Genomic DNA, 21447 nt, shown 5'->3' with positions numbered 1-21447 from the left:
AAGACAAGAGTATATGTATTCTGAAACATTTATCTTTTGTATTTACTAACATTTTAAATTATACTTAAATTATCTAAGAAATTAAAATATTAGATAACCATAGTTATTTCCTTATGTCTTCATCTTGCCAAAGACCAACTCTAGACATTAAATTAGACATTATACCCTTGCCTATGTTATTTATTTTTAGGTCAATATTATACTCTTAATGATTGTTGATTGTAAATATCTAACACAAGTGTAACTTGTTTGACCAGCAAACCCAAGCACAAAATGTGAATAAGAAACACTTTGTTTATTTTTACAAATTTATCAGAGATTTATTTGAGTCATGTAACCAAAAAGATATTTTGGGTTAATTTAATGGTTTTAATTTATATGCGAGCTCTTTTATCAGCCAATTAAAAACAGAGCTCTAATAGATTTTTTTTTCACATAGGCACAACATATAACATGTACACTCATTTAACACATACATAACATGCATCACAAGACAGAACAATAAAGGAGTTTCTGTAGCAGCTCTTTTTAAATTCTTTACTGCTTTTAAAATTTACCATCAATTGATTAGAATTATCTTTTGGTTTGGTAACCTGAATTAACCATATTTTTTCTCAGGTGGGACCTGTAGTCCATGGTTAAATTTAGCTTTAACTGTTCACAGAGCCATCCCAAGTCCTGAATACAATAGAAGTCACAGAAAAAGTGCTTTGGAACCCTGAAGAAGAAACATTAAACACAGAACCAACAATGGCTTAATCTTCATGAGCAGTTTGGTTTAGAATTTTTCTTTCACAGAGCTCTGAAACCTCTTATTTAATCCAGTGATTTTAAAATTGTCAGAAATTTGCAAATTTAAGAACACTTGTTAGAATCCTTTTTTTTTTTAATAAATCTGATTGTAAGTGGTTTTAGAGAAGAATACAAAACTGTGGATGACAAGAGACTTTAACCAGCAGTGCTTAAGTCATAAAACTCATTAATTGACAGGAAGAAGCACCTGTTTACACAGTATTTTAGAACACACCTGTAGGATTTTATAAGAATTTATCCTTTTTGGGCCTCTTGCCTTTTTATTAAGATAACCATCATGACTGATAACAAAATCATTAGACTTCTGTGACTTTTGGACATTTGTATCAGTAGCATTTTATATTATCATAACTTAAAAGTTTAGCACCACTTCACATCTTGACAATACCTTTAAAATAATCAAAACAGCCTAATTAGTTGGTGAGATGAGAGATACAGCCTTTGATATTTCCAAGGGACTGGAAATATGAAAGTCCAAAGTATTTAGAGCTTTGATTTTCAGGACACCTGTCAAAGATACCAGGGAGGCTTAAAATATCTGGTCAAAATAAAATTTCTTATTATGAAATAATATCCATCTATTTACTTAGGGTTATTTAACCTTGTACATATCCAAAATAACCTTAACCCTTTTCAAACTCAGCTCTTCAAACAGAACCAGAAAAGAGCTTCTGGAACCTGACTAGAAAACTGACAAGAAGAAAATTATTAAAGGGAGATATTGATGTTGTTTGCAAAAACCAATTTTAAAATTTGAGATCAAGACAATTTTTAGATTTATTAACATACTGATATTTTATACAAATATTTTAAAAGCTTCATTGCTTTAACTGATTAATCTTTAATGTTATGTCACTGCACCTTTGACATTAATGTTTAATTTGAGAAAACTTTGTAAACAATATTTTAAGAATTATTGTTTTATCACACATAAAATTTTTCTCTAAATATTTTTTCAAATATTTTGAGACTTTTTGAAGCCTTTTGTAACTTATTTAAACCATTAGGTATTTTTGTCTTCTCTCTCTTTTCAGTCTAAAGCAATGTAGCCATTTTACCTTAGGACAAAAACCTTTTACAAACAGTTGTTTTTTTCACCAACATCTTAGGCCAAAAGGACACCTAGTCAACAGCCAGCCACTTGGGACCGTCTCCGAAACAAACAGGCGTCCAGGCAGGTCCCGAGGGGGATTGCGGGCAGGGCAGTGTGACTATGGCGACAGGTGCACTGGAGGGTGCCACTTACATCCGGGAGACTTGAGTGTCCCCGCCCAGGGGCTGACAGACAGCTGAGCTTCCTCCTCCCCTTCCCGGAAAAGGGGCGGAGCCCACACACCGCGAACCAAAGACCAGAAATAGAGGGGTGGGGGGAAAGACAGAAAAAAAAAGCTTGACGCGCCTCGGGCTCCGCGAGCTGGTCTCCCTTGGTCCGCACTTGCCCGCCGCCCGGCGCTGTGGAGCCGCGGTTCCGTCTCCGCCCCCAGTGAGGAGAGACCTCGGCAGCTCCGCCTCAGCCTCCGGGGCAGCCTCACGAACGCCGACAAGCCGAGCCGGGCTGTTCCCTTGTTTTCTTCACCCGTTCGGACCGGCGGCCTTCCCTTCCCCTCGGCCGCTTCCCGCGCCCCGTCGGGTTCCTCGGATCCGTCGGTCCGCGGGCGCCTCTCGGAGCCCCCGGGGGTCGTCCCCCGGCCACACAGGAGGCCGAAACGCCGTGTGCGAGCCCGGACACCAGCCCCGGAAACGCTGCGGAGCCCTGGACGGACAGCGAGGCTCAGAGCCGGGATCCACAGTCGCGGAGGCGCGAGCAAAGCGGGGCATCGCCTTCGGCACAACCCCGGCGTCTCTGCCTGCCTTTGGTGGCGACACGCATTGCGATGGGCGGTCTTAGGGCCACACGGTGGCTATAGGGCGGTTGTAGGGTTACCCATGCGCACACAGATTATGCCGCGTCGTTCTCCTTTTTGTTGCTCTAGGAGGGAACTCAACTCCTCCTTTGATCCGGGAGGACCCTAAACTCTGCTTCTCAAAGACCTCGCCTCACCCTGGGGCAGGCGTGCGGCTCGCGGGGACGGACGGCGCCCTCCCGGGTCGTCTGCGGACACCCGAGGTCCCGGAGCCCGCACACGGCGGCTGCTGGCGAGCAGTGTGCGCAGGACCTTCGGTGTTTTAAAAAAACAGCCCCCGAAATGCAGCATCTTGGCCCGTGTTAATTTCCACAAACACCTACGCCACAAAACCGTAATCAATGTCAACCCCAAAACCTCATAGTCTCGCCGCTGTGGCCCTCAACAACCTCCGCGATCGAGGGTTTCCGGTGCCTGCGCTCGGGCGCTGGCGTTTGTCGCTTCCGCGGTCCCTGCGGAGCAGCCGGGGACCTTTGAGGTCGTTCCATTTTCAGGAGCTGCAGAGGGGCCACCTGGTGGGGACCACGTGGCCTAACGGATAAGGCGTCTGACTTCGGATCAGAAGATTGAGGGTTCGAATCCCTTCGTGGTTAGAACTCTCTGCTTTTCTTCCTTTTCTGTTTTGTGCACGCCTGCAAATTTAGATCCTCCTGTGTCATCGGAAGGGGGAAAAAAAACCACTACGTCTAACTGCTCAAAACCCTATTCTTTTTCCCTTTGCCCCTTTAAAAAGAAGGAGGAGAGGCTGTCTAGGCGTGGGGAGAGCGGTGGCAGAATGCAGAAGCTGGAGCTGAACCCTAGAAGGCCCTCCTGTGCTCACAGCCTCGCTCCAGTTCCTCCCAGATCTTGGTGTCACTGCCTGGGTTTCAGCGTCGCAGGCTCAGACTGTCCTGTGCCACCTGACAGCGAGAATTCAGATCTGCAGGCCGGGCCCTCTCCGCCCGAAGTCTGGGTGTAACCGGCCCGGCTCCCACTCCGGCGGGTCTGGCCGGAGCACACGAGCCACGAGGTCCGGCTGCTGCCCGCGTCCGCCCTACTGGTTTCGCTCTTCCCTTCCTTTTCCATCTCGGGTTTTCTGCTTTGATTCTGCTGCCATCACAGAGATAAATGCAGCTCAAATTCAACCCCATATGGCAGAGCAGAAAGAGCCCAACTGTTCCCGGGGAGAATACACGGATTTCACAGGTGTTCGTCCCAACATAAGCTGATCCTGTAGCTCCCTTTCCCCACATCCTTTTTGCGGTGCCCGCCTACTTAAAAGCAGGTAACGGCCAGCAGGCTGCGCTCCAGGCGGCGGTGCGGCTCAGCCTGTGCCTGGTTCCGGCTCCTCGCTGCAGGAGCTCGGGTTGCTCCAAGGGTGTTGTTTCAGGGGCCCGGGGCGCAGAGAAGACGCCCCCCGGGCGAGCCTAGCCACGCCGGCGAGCTTTGAGGCCCTGCCTGGCTGTGCTTGCTGTCAGTGCCCTCCCAGGTCCATCTAGTGCACGCGCCCAAAGCCCAGGAGTGTGCAGGACGCTCTGCTTCTCGGGGGAGGGGGGGGGGGCAAGTTCTCAGCGCCGGGCGAGGACACGGGCAGCCACGCCGACGCCTACACGGCGAGCAGGTGAAGAGTCCACGCAGGTGTCTCGTCTTTCCATTGCAATCCTTTCCAACTATCGTCAGCCTTCTTGCATTTCCTATTATAACAGCGACTTATCAAATGCATGCATTAACACCCATTTTGAGAAGGAGAGAAGCAGTCCCCGACAGTCAGGGACTGATGGGGACTGATGGGGAGGCCTTGAGCTGGCCTGGTCCTCACAGCTAAGCCCTGGTCAGCTCTAAGGACGCCAGCTGGTGCCGCTATTCCGTGGGCATCGGGAAGCAAGGTAAAGAGAAGACAGTGTATCATCACGTGTGGCTCAGAGTGAACCCAAGCCCACCGTCAACCAGCACAGCTAACTAACATCCGCTCTGTCCTGGCTGAGCTGAGTGACTGCTGCTTCCTTACTGACTGCAAGTCAGGTTCTGCTCTATCCTCTCTCCTTCTAGATTACAAACATCAGAAGTGAATGATGGAACGACTAAGTCAACGCAGGGCTCAGCAGACATTTGGTCTCCCTCCTTGCAATAAGCCAACAAATCAACTTGGCTCTAACACAGGTGTGTCGTGTTGGTCTTTGGCAGATAGCTTTTATGTAACACCGCCCCTTCATCACTAAACCAAAACTCGGCATATCATCCACTTAACAAAAAATTCCCAATTTGCTGCATTTTAACATCACTGTATTTTTGTTCTGATATGGAATGCTTTGGGTCAAATGAAAGCTTTTAACTTATTTAGCAGCTTTATTAAACTTTTTGTTTGTGACTGTTTTTATAAGATACAAACAAACGTTAATGGTCTGATGGTCTCATATTTTGATGCAACGTTGTCATAATAATAATAATTATTCTCATCATAGCCATCAGATTACTCTCTCAGTATACATCTGTGATGTCAGAGACACTTGAGACTGTACAGAGTACCTGTTGTGCATCCTACAGTCTGGAAATATTTGTACCTGTCCTATTTCCCTGGACCGAAGTCATCACAGTCAATATTGCTGAGTTAAAGAGTAAGTTAAGTAAGTGAAGAGTTTTCATATAAATTATCACAGGTCCAGAAAAGATTTCTGATTTACAACGCTCCCTACTTACTAGCAGACAATAAACTTTGTTATACTAAGTTCCATGAACAAAATGAATGATTTATTGTGTATATTTTGCATTGTTTACTAATAACATGAACACTAATAGTACATCACTGATAATGTGAAATGATTTTCTCTTGTTTCCTTGGTGTGCCTTTAGCACCTGAGACTGTGCCTCTAGATGACAGAACAGGGTGCTCTCTGCTATGGAGCAAAGCAAGCCCTGGAGGGCTCTCAACTTCCACTCAATCATCAGAATTTTCATTTCCAAGATGAATGAGAGAAAATGTGTAAAATATTTTTGATCCATTTTATCTACAAAAGGTAGAATTGAAAAACAGATAATGCCTCCAAGCACACACCGCTTAGCGCTCAGTCCCCGTGAGGACGTGGGAGCTCTGCACGGATGTGAAAGGTCTACGTCAGGGAGGTTTCCTATCAAAAGCCACAATCCCAGTGCAGGGTTGGAAGCTGCTGGAAAGCTTCATGGTCTTAAGCACTTGGTCTAAAACCGAGTTCCCAGAAACCTTAATAAGGAAAGGCTGGTTATGTGAGGTTTGAGATTGTTTTGTTTTAACAATGGGTCTGTCTGGCGGCTACTTCCGTTTCCTCATCTATAAAATAGTTAATAAAGGGGAGAATTTTTAAACGCGAACATCTTTACGGCGCCTGCCGTAGTTTACCACAGAGTGCAGTCAGGCGATCGGTGAGGTTTTGGGGATGATTGGTGGACGGCAGGAGATGATTCGCGAAGGCAGGAATCAACAGAGCCTGGAATGCTTGGAGAGGATCAATTTAAATGTATTTACCTAAAATGCAAGGAAGGGAGCCCTGCTTTCCGTTTGCGGTTCACGGTTAAGGGGTGGGGGTGCATTTGGTGTGGGTTTTGCCAGAAGGGCGCAGAGACCCGCCTGGAAGAAGGAGCAGCGTGCGCACTAGCAGAGCGGGTGGGCAGCTTCCAGCCCGGGGCGGGCGGAGCAGCGCTCGGAGGACGCTGGAGTGCGGCGGTGCAAGATGTTGAGTGGGAGAGCCCCGCGCCTGCAACGTGCGTGAGGTTTAGAAGCTGGAGAAGATTGGGCGAAAGCTGCGGAGAATACGGAAGGAGGCACCTAAGCGTAAAGAACAGGTGGTTCACCCCCAAAGAGGAGAGGGATGGAGTTCCGGAGTGGCAGGGTTTATAAAATGTGCGCAAACCCGTACGAGTAGTTTTGTTTGTGAGATTGTGCGCGCAGTAGCTAAAACCTCACCTCCCCGGAAAGGGATATTGGGACGACGAGGATGGGATTCGAACCCACGCGTGCAGAGCACAATGGATTAGCAGTCCATCGCCTTAACCACTCGGCCACCTCGTCGCTGCTGGCTACAAGTATGAAAAGTGCCATATTTAAACGTAGTTCCGCTTTACCCGTTCCATCTCTTTCCTGTCCCTTTTATCTAAAAATAGAAAAAATAAAGGAGACTGAGGAACGGGGATGGCCCTGACAAAAGACGACAAAATACAGTTCCTAAGGGAGAAATGAGAGAAGTTAACAGGGAAGAATGGAGTTAATTACTGTGCCACCTGAGAAGTTTCTATTTTCTTTTGTTTATTCCATACATGGAAAAGTGACAAAAAAGAATTGAGTTTTGTCTGGTTCTGTTATTACACGTGTTGTCTATTTCTATGCCCTTCAACTAAAGCCCACCAGGAATACCCCTACAGTTGGATGCATTGGGTTTGTTGTTCCTGTAACTGAGAAAAATACAACCATAGGAAGCCTTGTCTCGTTAAAGAGCTGTTTAGAAGGAGGCAAGAACAGAAGGAAGCTAACGCTGCAAAAGCAGTGGTCCCTCAAATGAGTTGATAGAAGAGGATGCTTGATATGTGTGTGGTTTGCACAACGACCTTGTTTTATTATCTGTATTTACATAGGCTTATGAAACGTTGGGCTGTTGATGTTTGCTTTGTTGGTTGGTTGGTTGTCTCATTTCATTACAATCAGAGAGGTCAAGATGGTGCCCATGTTCTGTGAGGTTGTTCACGGCCAACAGAAGAACCTCAGGGCCCTGAAGAAAGCGCCAAGCCTGTTCCTGACAATGCCCAGGCCCTGTGAAGAGACTTGCGCCATTTCTGGGTGCCAAGATCTACATTTCTCTTTCTCACATACACCAATAGCATTTTTTTAAAAAAAAAATTATGTGTGTCTGTGTGTGTTTTGACATAACATGACTTAAAAATAAAGTAGAAATGAGGGTGAAGTAAAAATGAACATGAAATTTGGAATATCGCCAGGATTCAAACGGCATGCCTTACGGAGGTGGCAACCATGATTAAATAAATATCAAATGGATGAAGTGCCAAATCTGAATCAAAACATCCCAAACTAAAACAGGTAAAATAGACAGCGTTGCATTTTCTAAATCTTAAATGAACAATAAATTCTAAAATGTCTCTGGGGGATGAAAATTGGCTTCGTGGTACTGAGGTTAGGAATTATAAATCATTATAAACAAATCCAAGGCCTAAAGGGTCTACAGATTCCTTCATTCACTCAATACTTATTGGGCATCTCACCTGTGCCGGCTGTTATTGTAAATGCAGGTGTATAAGACATACACAAAATTGCCTGCCCTCGTGAGACTTAACCAGGTAGAAACAGGCAGGAAGCAATTTTAAAATCAGAATGTATACCATGTCAGAAAGTGCTAAATGTCCTGGAGAGGCGACAACTTGCATAGGGTGCTGAGGGAAAGACGACCTCTGTGGTTCTCGCTTGATGCTGCACACTTGGATCCATCAGGAACTTCTGGGAAGTATTCCTGTCAGGGCGCTATCCACAGGGATTCTGATTCATTTGAATTAGAAGAGTGACAGCCAAGCTCTTCAACACTGGCTTGGTTATAAAGCAAGATCCGTGAAGCAGCTTTTTTTAAAAGCTGAGGCCGAGAGTTAGTTTTCCTGATGAAGAGATAGAAGGCACAGCTTTCAGCACGACGCTTCCCAGCTGAGCAAAAGAAGCCTTGTACGAAGCACCGGTCCCAGCAGCAGCTCAGGGCCAGGCAGGGCACACCTGCCCTGGCATCCCAGGTGTGTAAACCCAGTGTGCTAGGCACACTTCTTTTGTGATACCCTCCCTTTGAGTGTGGGCCCGACCCTGTGGCTTGTTGGTAATCTATGGAATACAGGAAACGTGCTAGGCTGGCACTTCCCGTGATTAGATTAGAGAAGTTGTGGCTTCCTGCCAGCCATCAGGTCTGAACCTTTGCCTTCTCAGTCTACACACCTGGATGAAGTGGCACTGGTGCAGTCTCCCTGGCCAGGAATGAATGAAGCAAACCCTGTCAATAACCCTGTGAGTTTGGAAACGGCTCCTTCCCCAGGTGAGCCTGAAGACCAGTACAGCCCAGCCAACACCCCGAACAGCGACTGTGAAACACACTAACGCAGAGGACTCAGCTGAGTTAGCTATGCCCAGATTCCTAATGCACAAAAACTATGAGATGCAAACGTCTGCAGTTCTATGCTGCCAGCGTTAGGACCACCAAGCAACAACAGGGAACAACACCGTTGGGAGCCTTGATGACCCTGAAAACAGTGGATCCTATACTGGGAGGAAATACAATTAAGGCAAAACTATAACAAGACTACTGGATCTGAGCTCAGACGCTAATCTTACACCGTGGAGCCCTTAAACAGGAGTCTCTGTGTCTCTCTCTACTGAAAGATTCATGTGTAAGCTCCATCCGGATCTTGCATTACTTTGAAACGAGACATGACTGAGAGATTAAAGAGATTAATAGATACCTGCTATTTATTAGTAGAAGTTTTAGTGGGCTGAATAATGACCCCTACAACAGGATATCCCAAGAGCCTCTGAATATGTCACCTTAGTAGTAAAAAGGACATTGCAGTTTTCAGTGAGGATTTTGAGATGGGGAGAGGCTGGGTTGTTTGAGTAGGCCCAACATAATCACAAGGGTTCTTCCAAGTGGGAAGCAGATCAATAGCAGAAAATGTGCCTACAGAAGCAAGGGTTAAACAAGGAAGAAGCAAGTAGAATCTGAGACAGGTGAGGAAATGGATTCTTTCCGGAAGTCCCCAGAAGGTACACAGCACTGCTAATACCTTGATTTTCCACTGATCTCTAGCACTGTAAGGAAATAAATTTATGTTGTCTTAAGCCACTATATTCGGGATCATTGTTACAGCAACAGCAAGAGGAAACAAATGCAGAGGAGGCTAAGACACCACTACCAGCAAAGTAAGCAGGAGGAAGTGCACAGGACTTTTTCTAGAACAATTATTAGAAGACAGAACAGCTCTTGGGGCTCTTCTTTTGCTGCGACGGAGAGCACTGGAAGACGTTCTGAACAGTCAGCCGAAGGGGTTTAGATTCCAGCAGCAGCTGGGACTCCTGGGATTCCAGGGTGCTAACCTTTATGCCACAGGCCCTTTGAATAACAAACCTCCAGGGGAAGACTTGTACACTGTTGCAAGGGACCAATTGCTCTTTAAAATGTCTTGGGCATATATTCAGTCTGAAGAACCTTACCAGAGCTTCTCTTGCATGGTGACGACAGAGGCTCTCTGGTGACCTTGACGTCTGGTGTCTAACTCTGTGGTTGGCATTTTCATGTCTGCGTCCAGAGTTAGCCTAACAGAGCATTTGGAGTGAGCTCCAGAGAAAAACAGATTTGCAGGCAGAGACTCTGCCACATAAACCCTTAGTCTGCCTCGCACATAATTAGCTTACAGGAAACTGGCTTTGGGCACTCACAAAGCAAACGTTGGGCATCAAGAGGAGACGTCGTGGGGGACACGAGCTGCAACAGCAGCCACAGGAAAGCACAAGTAAGCAGCTGGATGTTGTCTCAGGGGAGAGGAAGTGTACGTGGAGGGAGGGTCCACGCCCATCAGTGTACTGACACCAGAACTGAGCAGATCCACTAAGATCGGCAGCTCATGTGCCAACCACTGCATCGCGGGGCCCTGGAGGAGGGGTCACCCCTGAAAGATGGGTGTGTACTTTTCTCAGAGCAGTCTCCCAAAAGACATGAGGAACACATTGGCAAAGGAGTTTGGATGGAGCACCTGCTGGGCGCAGCCAGGGACACCTCTGGAATGTACACAGACGCCTTCCCAAATTCTTAGGACAGTGTTAGAGGCCAATGGGAAGCTGACAGGAGGGAACTAAGTGTAGCCAGTGTAGGAAGGAACTGAGGTTCGGGGCCTGCAAACAAATTCTTGACCACCAGGGCCAAGGTTCTAATTTATCAGAATCTGAGGAAGTCTAGGCCTAGGGGCAAAAAAAAAAAAAAAAAAAAAAAAAAAAAAAAAGCCATCAGGGAAAGTAGCAGGAGGCACGTGGCGCTGCCTTCTGCAGGTAGTTTCCGTGTTGATTTTGGGGGCCTGGCTGACCACGCTTGCAGCCAGGTGTGTGCCATTTGAGGAGGAAAAATCAAGATGCAGCCGGGATGCTTCTTTCAGAGGTTAGCACGTCGACCAATCACAGCGCGGGGGCTCATGTGAGGAGTTTCCAAGGGCAGCTCATAAGGATGGTCTTGCCTCAGGCCAAGACATCTTAAGAGGCTACGAAGAAATAAACCACTCACAGTGCAGGGGAGCTTCTCGCAGACAAACCGGTAAGCACCATGAGCACACAAGTAACAGGGTCTGACTGCCGGTAGGAACCCACAGGACATTAGGTGGCAAAAGAAAATTAAGGCTCTATGGATAAAGGTGACACGCTCGGGGTCATCTCCAGAAGCCAAGAAGGGAAGTAAGGAAGCTGCTGTCCTTACCTCCAGGGACAAAGCCAGGACAGGATGATCACACACCAAAACCATGAGAGGTCCCACCGAGATTTGAACTCGGATCGCTGGATTCAAAGTCCAGAGTGCTAACCATTACACCATGGGGCCGCCACGTGGGAAGGTTGGCTGGAAGATATCACTCTAGGAAGATATCTCAAAATAGTCACAGGAAAACGCTAAATGATAATTATTTTGGTGCAACTTTAAATCCATGCAGATTTTTAGTAAAATAGATTTCCATGAACATTTAGTAGACAGTGGTATCACTATCTTGTGGATACTGAAAGACGCATCCTTAACAAAACGTAAGAACCTAATGCAGCCTAATTTTCCAGGATCTGGACCACACGGACATCAGCAAAAAAGAAGGGGGCAAGAGAGAGAGAACGGAAGTGGAACTCTAAGTAGAAAAGCAGAGACAGCTGTTCTCAGAGCAGCTGATGTTGACGGGGACTGGGTGTTCCTTCAGGTGCCCGTTATCTCCAGTCTCTGGAAGACACAACCGCAGTTCGAAATGGAGAAGGCAACACTAAAATTGCAACAGGTCCCACCGAGATTTGAACTCGGATCGCTGGATTCAAAGTCCAGAGTGCTAACCATTACACCATGGGACCAAAGATAACAGTCCCCTATGGCAAGATTTTGATAGTGTGTTGATATTCTGTCACATTAGCCTACAACATATTCCTCGACTTCAAAGAAACAACAGAAAACTGGAACACACATGGACCGTAAATCATAAACACAAACATTTGTCTACCAACGAGTTTGCAGAGTTTGTCGGCAGTTAGAAAGCTCTTAGGGCAATTATGCTTGTGTCAAATGTAAAAAGGAAAAACAATCTATGAGAATTCAGGAATTTATTGGTAGTTTTAGGGACACAAATAAAACTTTTGCCTGATTATTTCTATTTTCTTCGCTTTCTTGTTTGCATGTCTTAATGGATCAATTCCTAATATAAAAATAATTTGTGTTATATTTATTCTACTCTTATTAATATTGCATACACAGTAAGTGTTAGGAAGAGTAACAGAGTTTTAGGTAGCGAAACTATTTGGTTTTTTCAATAAGATTTAGCCAACATCTAAAAACAGCTTCAAAAATTCCCTAGCTGATATTTCCTGTCTGCAATTCTGGCCTCCGAAAGAGGGATAATAAGGAGCTCCAAAAAGGAAGAAAGACTAGAAATTTCTGTTTGACGTCTTGCATCCAATATGCTCACAAGTGGGAAAGTGATGCATTGGACATAAACATTTGGGGAGAATATCAAGCAGACATTAAAGGCAAGCGAGATTTTGTAAAGCAGACATGAGCGGGATTTCAGAAGCCACAGAAGAGGTAGATTATGAATAGGGAGACAGCAATTCAAGTGCAAAACCACTGGAGTGTTGTGCCAGCATCTTTGTATTGGAGTTTTCAGGTAGTTTCCCAAAAAGACACTGAAAGAATTTTGTCGAAGTCCTGTTACACTCCAAAAGCGCACAACCTAGGATGACCGTGGACATGTGTATCTTGTGTTGCTTTCCATGAGATTACAAGAAAATCTCCGTAGTCGGCAGGATTCGAACCTGCGCGGGGAAACCCCAATGGATTTCAAGTCCATCGCCTTAACCACTCGGCCACGACTACGTGCGTGCCTGGCTGCTCTGGATAGATTCCCATGAGGAATAATAACTCTCCTGCTGCACCTGGTTTAAAACTGGTCTTCTCCGACTACGCAACAACTGCTTTAGAGCGTCTATCCTCGCGACAGAAAGCTCGCGATGTCGGTTAGGGGAGGTATTGCTGACCGCAACAACTGCCTCACGCACGAGGTACCAAAAGGCGTCGCGAACGCAGCATGCCAACCCTGGGCAGCTATGGCAGAGTCCCAGACATAATCAAAATATTTATCACTGGGGAGGATAGAAGTGGGTTCTCCTAGAAAATTATCTTGAGAATTATGACACAGTCCAGGCTGGCGCACAAAGCTGTTTGATTAGCATTATTCAACCTTGCCATCCTCAAAAAAAAAAAAAAAAAAGTGTGAGCGTCCATCAAAATATATATAGCAGAGGATGGTTTCGATCCATCGACCCCTGGGTTATGGGCCCAGCACGCTTCCGCTGCGCCACTCTGCTCTACTGCTCGTGTGTTCTTCAATTGTCTATTCCAGACGGATGGCGGGCTTTTTCCTGATTCTGAACGTCGCTTTCTGATGACAGACTTTGAGAACAGAAAGAATATATGAAAAATCTGTACGTGCCTGCTCTCCTCCAAGTACTACGGATCCTGAAGTCTCCCGCGAAAACGTCAACCGAGCTCCTCCTGCGGAATTAAGTCCCACCTTGTAGCACAATAAAATGCATGCTAATTGCCACGATTGACAATAAGGGAAACAGCGAATTGTACAACCAGATTTGGGGTGAGGAGGAAAAGTTACAAACTGCATTGGCCGGGAATCGAACCCGGGCCTCCCGCGTGGCAGGCGAGAATTCTACCACTGAACCACCAATGCTTCACAGGAGAGTAGGCTCTATTTATGTATATATATAGCTACATTTTCACCGCTTCTACTGGTAAACAGTGGAAATATGTTTTCATTTTGAGATTCCTCTAAATCCAACTAAAGAAAAACATACTTAAATATTCTAAAAAAAAAAAGAAGCTTAAAATGTGCGGTATGACCCATGGAGACTTATCCAGATGAAAAATGCCTACAAACAGCCAACATATGAAAATACCTCTCTGTACCTCTTCCAATTTAAATCTTTACTGAAAACAAATTCTGAAAAATCTCTCACTTAAGATGCAAGCCAGTTCAACTAATGTACCAAGTTAAAGCGCTCGCTGCAACTCTGAAATACCAAGCTACATCATTTGGGAGGGGAAACAACAATAAACAAAACATCCTATGTGATCGCGACGTGGTGACGCCGCTTCGTCCAGGACAGTGCGCCACCGGAAGCGGAAGTGACGTAACAACGGTCAACAGGCGAACTCGGCGGAGCCCCACTCCGCACCGAGTGGTTGCGGCGCTGGCCGGCGGAGAGTACGACACCCCGCGGTGTCCTCAGCGGCTGAGGTCGTTGGCGCTTTGCAACCGCAGGGCGAAACGGGGCCTGGAAATGCACAGGAGAGGTGGTCCCTGCTTCAGCTGGCTTGGAGGAAAAGCCAGAGGCCACAGTGAGAAGGAAAGTGTCTCCGCTGAAATGATTCCCGAATTGGGGTTTCAGGAACCTCATGGGCGTCCTGGACAGAAACACAGGGACACCAAGAGGTGTGAGCGCCGTCTCGCCCCGCGCCTTCTCACCTCTGAGGAACTGCAGTGCCGACTTGCAGAGGATTTATTTCTTTGGCAATTCTGATTATGAGGCTTTGAAGGACAAGAAAGGCAGGGCTGCAATAGCGAAATCAAGACACTCTCACTGTTTTCCTTAACGGAATAATTTAGGCCATCTACAAGCTTTCTGGAAAACCTAGCCACAGAAGAATACAGTCTGGGAAAGATAAAAGCTTGGTCAAGGTCCAGGATCTGTTTTTATTTACTCAAGAAAATGGAATTTGGAGTAGTTGACCCACTCTGCTCAGGGGACTACAAATAAAAGTAAATTAAAATGGTACCTACTAAAGTCTTCAAAACATAGTGTAAAAGCACTGGGTAAATTCTAGCTACTGCTAATCTATGTAACTTTTTAGTGCAACACTAGCAGTCAGATATTTTACCTCATTTCTAAAGAAATCTTCAGGATAACGGCCAGAGCAGCTTCTCAGCTCAGTTGTTTTGAATTGATGGGATAGCATGGGCGATTCTAGCAGATTCCCAAACAGACTCTGTGTGTGCTATAAACTAATTACGCAATGTGCCCTCTGCTGCTTCAGGTTTTCGTTGCCATTTGTCAAATGCTGGCTCCCCTACCTGTCACCAAAACCTCCCTGAAAGAACAAAAGCTGAGTTTATTGGTAAATTTCCTAGCGTCTCAGCGGCGGAGAGCCAATGTGGGACACAGTTAGGGTTGGCTAGGGATCATGATGTTTCACAAGTGGTGGTCACACCGGAGAGGCTTTTGAGATGAAATGCTGTACATGTTATCTATTGCCGTACTAAAAAAAGAAAAGAAAAGAAAAAAATGCCCCAATACCTAATAGTTTAAAACAACGAACTTTCTTCAGAACCAGAAGACAGACATCTTCCTGTTACGTTATAGCTTCGCCGGCCAACTAATACCATTTGGAGAAGGTTAGGCCTGGAACAAGAAAATTACTCTGCAATACCGAAACACAACGGAGTACCTAACTTTACATCGTTTAGAAACATAGTAAAGTCAAAAACGCCTGCTTGAATATTTGTCCCACTTTCGCATTTGGGGAGAAAACTTCGTTATTTTATTATAAGCAAAAAGACAAGACGAAAGAATGTCACAGATTGAGCACACAGATACACTGGCCTAAGGAACATGGAAATATTGTAACTCAGTGCCCTCTTAGCTAACTAGGCTGAGCTCCCACAGCACAGGGTCATCCGCGGGAAAAGAAAGAAGATGGACGCCATCGCCCCCAGTGGACGGGCCTGGGCACGGCGCCGAAGGCATTCAGCAACGGCAGGGTCCCGTCTGCGCCTGCGTGCGCCCTTGCGCCCATGCCGAGCACCTCCCCCAGGGCACCAGGCGCGCAGCCGCAGAACACAATCCTCACGGCGCATGCTCCAGAGGCCCACGCCACTGACAGCCGGGGTGGGTTTGGACGTGGGGCGGGGGGCGGCTCAGCGGGGCGGACCCCGGCTGACGGAGGAGCAGCCACCGTGCGGGAAGTGGCGTTCTGTTTTGGCGGAGCCCTGAGAGTCTACGTCCGAATCAGGCCGCGAAGCTCGGACACCCGCGTGCGAGCGCGGAAGGCAGGCCGGAGCCTCGCCGCGCCGACACGCGCGCTCGCCCGCTTCGCCCTGCTCCTGTTCCAAGCAGCCGAGGGTCAGGATAAGGTGTGCGCTTAAAAACCCAGTAGTATCCAGACATCACCGCATAACCCGAACTACATACAGTTATGATTTGCCCCTCAAAAATAATGTTCATGTGCGAAGCCGAGCGGCGTCCGAGGGACCTTGAGGAGCCGAGCAGGAAGCGATCCACGCGCCTGGCCAGAGGGGAGACGGCAGGCAGGGGGCCGGGGCGGAAAACGGGAGCAGGCAGGCAGACGGGCTTCACCGGGGCCCAGGAAAGGAGCTGACGACCCGGCCGGCTGCAGGCTCCAGGAAGAACCGAGGGCTGCCGGCAGGTAAATAAAGGCGGAAGGGGCAGACCCCAGGGTCTTTGGGAGAGCACACGCAGCCTGGCCACCTTCCGATCTCAAGCTGCTCAGGGTTAAGGATTCCTCCGACTCAAAGCCCCTTTTGGTTTTCGTTTCCTCCCACAGCAAAACAGTAGCTACTATGACCCCGACGTGATTCGAACACGCAGCCTTCTGATCTGGAGTCAGACGCGCTACCGTTGCGCCACGAGGTCACGCCAAGCAGGGCTTTCTCTTTACTTCAAGGATTTTAAGTCCTTTGCTTACTTCCCACCCACCTAAGCTTTTTGATGTATTGATTACTACTTGGTTTGAGCCGTTCTCCCCCTACAGACACAGCTTCACCAAGGTTTGTTGAGAAAAATCTAGGGTTGACCAGAAGACGTACAAACCGCAAAGCCCGAGGGTCGGGGGGAAAACTCCATTGCGTCTCACGTTCAGTGTCTCCACCTGTGGATGTCTTCCTGCTTGGGGAAAACTCGTGTGCATATTGGCTTTAATCCGCCGTGGACCAGGGACAAGACACAGCTGCGCCCTGTGCCCTACTACTCTCCCTGTCCTGAAGGAGACCCCAGCCCGCACTGCCCCTTGCCTGCTCGGCCCTCGGCCTGCCTGGCAGGCGTGGATGCTTTTGCAGGAACTCCTCACTGTAGGCCAGAATCTGCGGGCCTTGTGATCGTCCACAACGATCACCCGTCGTAAGCCGCTGACACTCAGCCCCTACTGCTTTCTTTGGCCCTGTGGGCCCTCCTCCTGCAGTCCGGCGGATCCCCACAAAGTGCAGCAGCGAGGACTGTGCAGGTGCAAGCTGTAGGCCGCCCCCGGACCTCCGGGGTCGTGCTCCGGCCTGGAGCCACGCCACCGTGCTCGCTCACGACGACAAGCCTTGCTTTCAGGGCCGTGCGTGACGCGGTTTGCTAGCGCTGCCCTCACAGATCCCTTAGCCTGGGGCGTGTGAGCAACAGAAACGTGTTTTCTCCCAATTCCGGGGACTGCAAGCCCGGGGCCCAGGCGTCGGCCGCGCTGGTTTCCTCCGAAGCCCACGAGGCTCGCCGGGGACCGCTTCCCGCTCCGTCTCCACGCGCTCTTCCTCTGTAGGTCTGTGCCCTGTTCCCTTAGAACACGAGGGACTAGGGCCCACACTTACGCTCCCAGTTTACCAGAAAACTTCTTCAAGGGCCCTCTTCCCAGACACGATCGCTTTGTGACGCCGTGGAAGTTCGGCCGTTGCCTGCGGGGAGGGGTGGCTCCAGGCAGCTCACGTGGGCAGGGACGCCGGGGTGCGGTAAATCGGGCTGCTTTTACGGCTCCCGGCTCAGGGCTGGGCTTTCTGGGAGCGCGCACCCCGTGCTTTCCAGGTCACAGATTGTGTTGCTGTTAATCTCTCTCCGCAACTTTTAGCTCCGTTTGCATTTGTGCCTTAGTGGGACTTAGGGAGTTCGCCCACGTCCTCGTCAATTCTCTGGCTTCAGCTTGGCTGGCCAGCAGCGGTTCTGTTTTCACCTTTCCGCCTTCGGCTCTCAGCTCCAGCATCTTTTCCTCGACGTGGCCTTTCTCCCCGATCGCCATCAAAAGACAGAGCGCCCTGTGATTGGTTATTGAAGCCCCGTTTTACTGTCCCTGCTGCTTATCTGGTTAAAACCTCACAAGCGTTCTCACCATTAAACAGCTTTCTCCATCTAAGCCAAGGTTTTTGCGGGGAGGGATTGGCATGCTCGTGGCTTAGAATAATTTCGCCGATTTAGTCACAACGCTTGAAGAGGGGCAGTTTATTTCTCATGTATGTATTTGCAGTCTACTTGCCAGGAGACCACGTGGCCTAATGGATAAGGCGTCTGACTTCGGATCAGAAGATTGAGGGTTCGAATCCCTTCGTGGTTGCTTATTGGCTGATTTATTCCTTCCTCAAACAACCCCAGAATGTCTGCAGGAGCTGCTGCTTTTCACCTTAACTCCACTTTTCCTCCACACTCTTGGCCTTTGCTTTGTACTTCCTGTTCTCTCCTGCAGATATCTGTTTATCTCTTTGTCAACAGTACCACCAACAGAATATTCCATTTTCTCGGTAGATGCTACTCAGAATTTAGTCCTCAGACCATATGAGGGTAGATTATATTACCTTTTTAAAAAGTACAAAAACTTGTATAGGCAAACCATTTTCTTAAGTTGATGGCCAGATGTTAAAAATGTTATTTTTCATATCATTTATAATCTTGTCACAATCCACTTAACGAAGTTTGGTTAGATTTCAATGAAAATTATCTTCCAGAGTAGTTTGTTTTTTTTTGTTTTGTTTTGTTTTGTTTTGTTTCCTGGGATGGGGGGTAAATAACTTGACTACAATTAGTATGTATGGTGCAGAATTTCATGCAAATGAGGTGTGCCAGCAGTGTGATAATTTAAACGTATTTAAACAAACAAAAGAAGAATGCACAAACTTGCTGCTGCTTAGACCACTGCGGCTTCTAGGACCCAGTTTCTTTTACTGATTTGAAAACAAAACAGAAAAAAAAATTAAAAAGTTGTGCCTGAAATGAATCTTGTTTTTTTTATAAGTAGCCGCCTGGTTCCTGTGTCTTGCAGAATAAAGGCACTTGACCCTTGGTGTAGCTTCTGTTCCACTTTCTATCATGGGAATGGATTGGTCTGATTTCTTGGCCCTCGTCTTAAATTGGCCAAATACAGGGTCCCTGGCCAGTGGACTGAAGGCTTTGTCTAGGATGACAAGGGTCAGCTCAGGGGATGCGGGGGAGGGCGCTTTGATCTTCCCCGTTGTCGTTTGAGGTTTTGATCTCTGGGTAAAGAGGCTGTTTATCTTTGTAAACACAAAACATTTTTTGCTTTCTCCAATTTTCTGTTAATGGCGAAAGAATGGAAGCGAATAAAGTTTTACTGATTTTTGAAAAAAAAAAAAAAAGAATTTAGTCCTCAGGCCAGCACCTGGGGAACCTCTTGAACTGCATGTTTCCACGGCCTGTCTCCCTTCCCTGTCTCCCCATCTTGGGACCTGCTGAGTTAGAATGCTGGCACCAGAGAGGTTGGGGTTTGAGTTTTAGCCAATTATGGAAGCAATGCCCCTTCATGCTCCAGTATGAGAGTCTATAGAATTTCCATACTGCGTAGTCTCCAAGCTCTTCCCGTCCATTGCAAACACCGCAGAGCCTTTAGGATTTGGGGAGGAGGGACCAGGCTCTAGAACAGCCACAAAGAGCCCCCCCCCCCCCCCGCGCGCGCGCCCCCACCCCAGGGAGAATGTTCTAAGGGAGTTTATCTTGCAACATTGTCAAAGGGGCCTAGACCACCACAAACAACAAAGTAATTTGAGGCAGATTTCTGATCCTACAATGGATGAAGATGTAGCAAACAGGGAGGACCTCCCTCCCTCCCCTTGCTGTTTTTCTACAGCCTGGACACTCCCCTAAGCTTACTATGAAAGCCCCAGCAAAGAAAAGCAGAATATTTAGGGAACTTCGCCTGTTAACTGTAACAAAAGCTTTCTGGACAGGTCCCACTTAAGGTTGATTGTTCGGTGGCATCGAAGCAGAGAAGTCCCTTGAGACCACTAACAATTGGTAAAGCCAGCAAGGATTGTCCTTAGCCAAGGATAGGAGCCCTAAATACACAAGGAGCCAAGAAATCGGTTGTCTTAGCTGGCCCAGGGCGTCTTCCCTCTTGGACAACAGTCACTCCATCGCATCAGCATTGGAGGTTTCACTTGGTGCCTGGCAGTGCTGAGTTGCTGACTTGGAAATCCAGGAGGTGGTCACTGGCACCTCTTTCTGTCCAGTACCTTGCAACATCAAGGAAGGAGTGAGTAATCTGGGATTACTGCTCTAATAAGTGTGTAAAAGTTGCTAAAAGTGCAAGCCAGGACAGGAGGCCTGCTATCAGGAAAGAATTGGGGACTAAAAACAGCCAGCCCTTTCCAGGATGCTAGGAGATGCCAGGTTTTTGTTATGAAATCGAAGATCCCAAAAGAGTGGTCTGAAAGATCTCTGGGTTGGGATTATCTGTCACTCAGGATCACTTGACTCTGTCCTTTCCCACGTCACAATGTTATTAAAATTTATAGATGTCTACAGGGAACAGTGAATTTCATGTCTTAGACACATCTCGAAAGTGGCTTGGTGATTCTCTTATTAATTGAAAACCACTGCTTTAGAGAATGACACATCCCACGGCAGCACTGGTCAGCAGTACCCTGGCTACGGCTGCTGCTGCTGCATCTGTCCCTACCTAAAGATGCGCGACTTGAACTTCATCATATTTGTCTTGGCACTGTCCATGGGTACCACTGATGTAATGGATTCATTTGGTACAACTGTAGGCTCAGGTGTCATGGCCTTGAAGCAAGCCTGCATCCTAGCTACCATGGTTGAAACAGTGAGCTCAGGCTTTTTGGAAGCCAAAGTGAATAAAACCATCTGGATGGGCTTGATTGATTTGGAGATGTGCAACTCGACCCAGGAGCTGATGCTAACTGTCTTAGCTGGTGTTTTGTGGTAACTGGAGCTTTGTTCTGGATGCCCTGGTTCACCTCTCCTCTGCTTGCTGACTATGTTTGCAATTATAATCTTGTTTGTTCATGCACTCACCCCCCACCCCCCTTAAAGCAGATGCAGTTCCAGCAGTTTGCAAGCTTTGCAAGCTTGCTATCCTGGAGCACTATTGTTGGGCTTTGACCAACTTCCAGTGTGGGGTACAGTTGCCAGAGATCACTGCTCAAAGGCTTTCGTCTTCACACAAGGAATTCAGATGTGAGACGGAGAAATGGTAAGCAAGGTAGCAAAGTTTGATGAAGGGAAATACACCTGAGAGACCAGGTGGACATCTCAGTAAAGGACCAAGAGCCCATCTGCATTCAGACTGGACGTGTGTATGGGTACCCTGTTTCTTTTCCCCTCCTCCCTCTCCTGGGAAATTGTGGGTGAGACATTTCTGGATGTAGCCTTCCCAGAAATCCTCCCAAGATCTTATCAGCACAGTGTTGTCTGGGCATAATAGCC

The 21447-nt window shown here is 47.5% G+C and overlaps 9 non-coding genes across 9 annotated transcripts; 2 read left to right on the top strand and 7 right to left on the bottom strand.

The window, feature by feature from the left end:
• Positions 1–3237: 3237 nt before the first annotated feature.
• Positions 3238–3310, top strand: TRNAR-UCG (transfer RNA arginine (anticodon UCG)). Its single transcript has one exon. It is a non-coding gene; the product is annotated as a tRNA-Arg (tRNA).
• Positions 3311–6656: 3346 nt separating this feature from the next.
• Positions 6657–6738, bottom strand: TRNAS-GCU (transfer RNA serine (anticodon GCU)). The gene has a single exon. It is a non-coding gene; the product is annotated as a tRNA-Ser (tRNA).
• Positions 6739–11215: 4477 nt separating this feature from the next.
• Positions 11216–11287, bottom strand: TRNAQ-UUG (transfer RNA glutamine (anticodon UUG)). Its single transcript has one exon. It is a non-coding gene; the product is annotated as a tRNA-Gln (tRNA).
• A 434-nt stretch (positions 11288–11721) lies between these two features.
• TRNAQ-UUG (transfer RNA glutamine (anticodon UUG)) lies at positions 11722–11793 on the bottom strand. Its single transcript has one exon. It is a non-coding gene; the product is annotated as a tRNA-Gln (tRNA).
• Positions 11794–12726: 933 nt separating this feature from the next.
• TRNAS-UGA (transfer RNA serine (anticodon UGA)) lies at positions 12727–12808 on the bottom strand. Its single transcript has one exon. It is a non-coding gene; the product is annotated as a tRNA-Ser (tRNA).
• A 419-nt stretch (positions 12809–13227) lies between these two features.
• TRNAM-CAU (transfer RNA methionine (anticodon CAU)) lies at positions 13228–13299 on the bottom strand. Its single transcript has one exon. It is a non-coding gene; the product is annotated as a tRNA-Met (tRNA).
• Positions 13300–13605: 306 nt separating this feature from the next.
• Positions 13606–13676, bottom strand: TRNAG-GCC (transfer RNA glycine (anticodon GCC)). The gene has a single exon. It is a non-coding gene; the product is annotated as a tRNA-Gly (tRNA).
• Positions 13677–16584: 2908 nt separating this feature from the next.
• On the bottom strand, positions 16585–16656 carry TRNAW-CCA (transfer RNA tryptophan (anticodon CCA)). Its single transcript has one exon. It is a non-coding gene; the product is annotated as a tRNA-Trp (tRNA).
• Positions 16657–18249: 1593 nt separating this feature from the next.
• Positions 18250–18322, top strand: TRNAR-UCG (transfer RNA arginine (anticodon UCG)). Its single transcript has one exon. It is a non-coding gene; the product is annotated as a tRNA-Arg (tRNA).
• The last annotated feature ends 3125 nt before the right edge of the window (positions 18323–21447 follow it).

Source organism: Lepus europaeus, chromosome 3 (genome assembly GCF_033115175.1).
Source record: "Lepus europaeus isolate LE1 chromosome 3, mLepTim1.pri, whole genome shotgun sequence".
NCBI classification, from domain to species: Eukaryota; Metazoa; Chordata; class Mammalia; order Lagomorpha; family Leporidae; genus Lepus; species Lepus europaeus.
The sequence above is the reverse complement of the archived record's forward strand: the minus strand, read 5'-3'. Positions and strand labels throughout refer to the sequence as shown.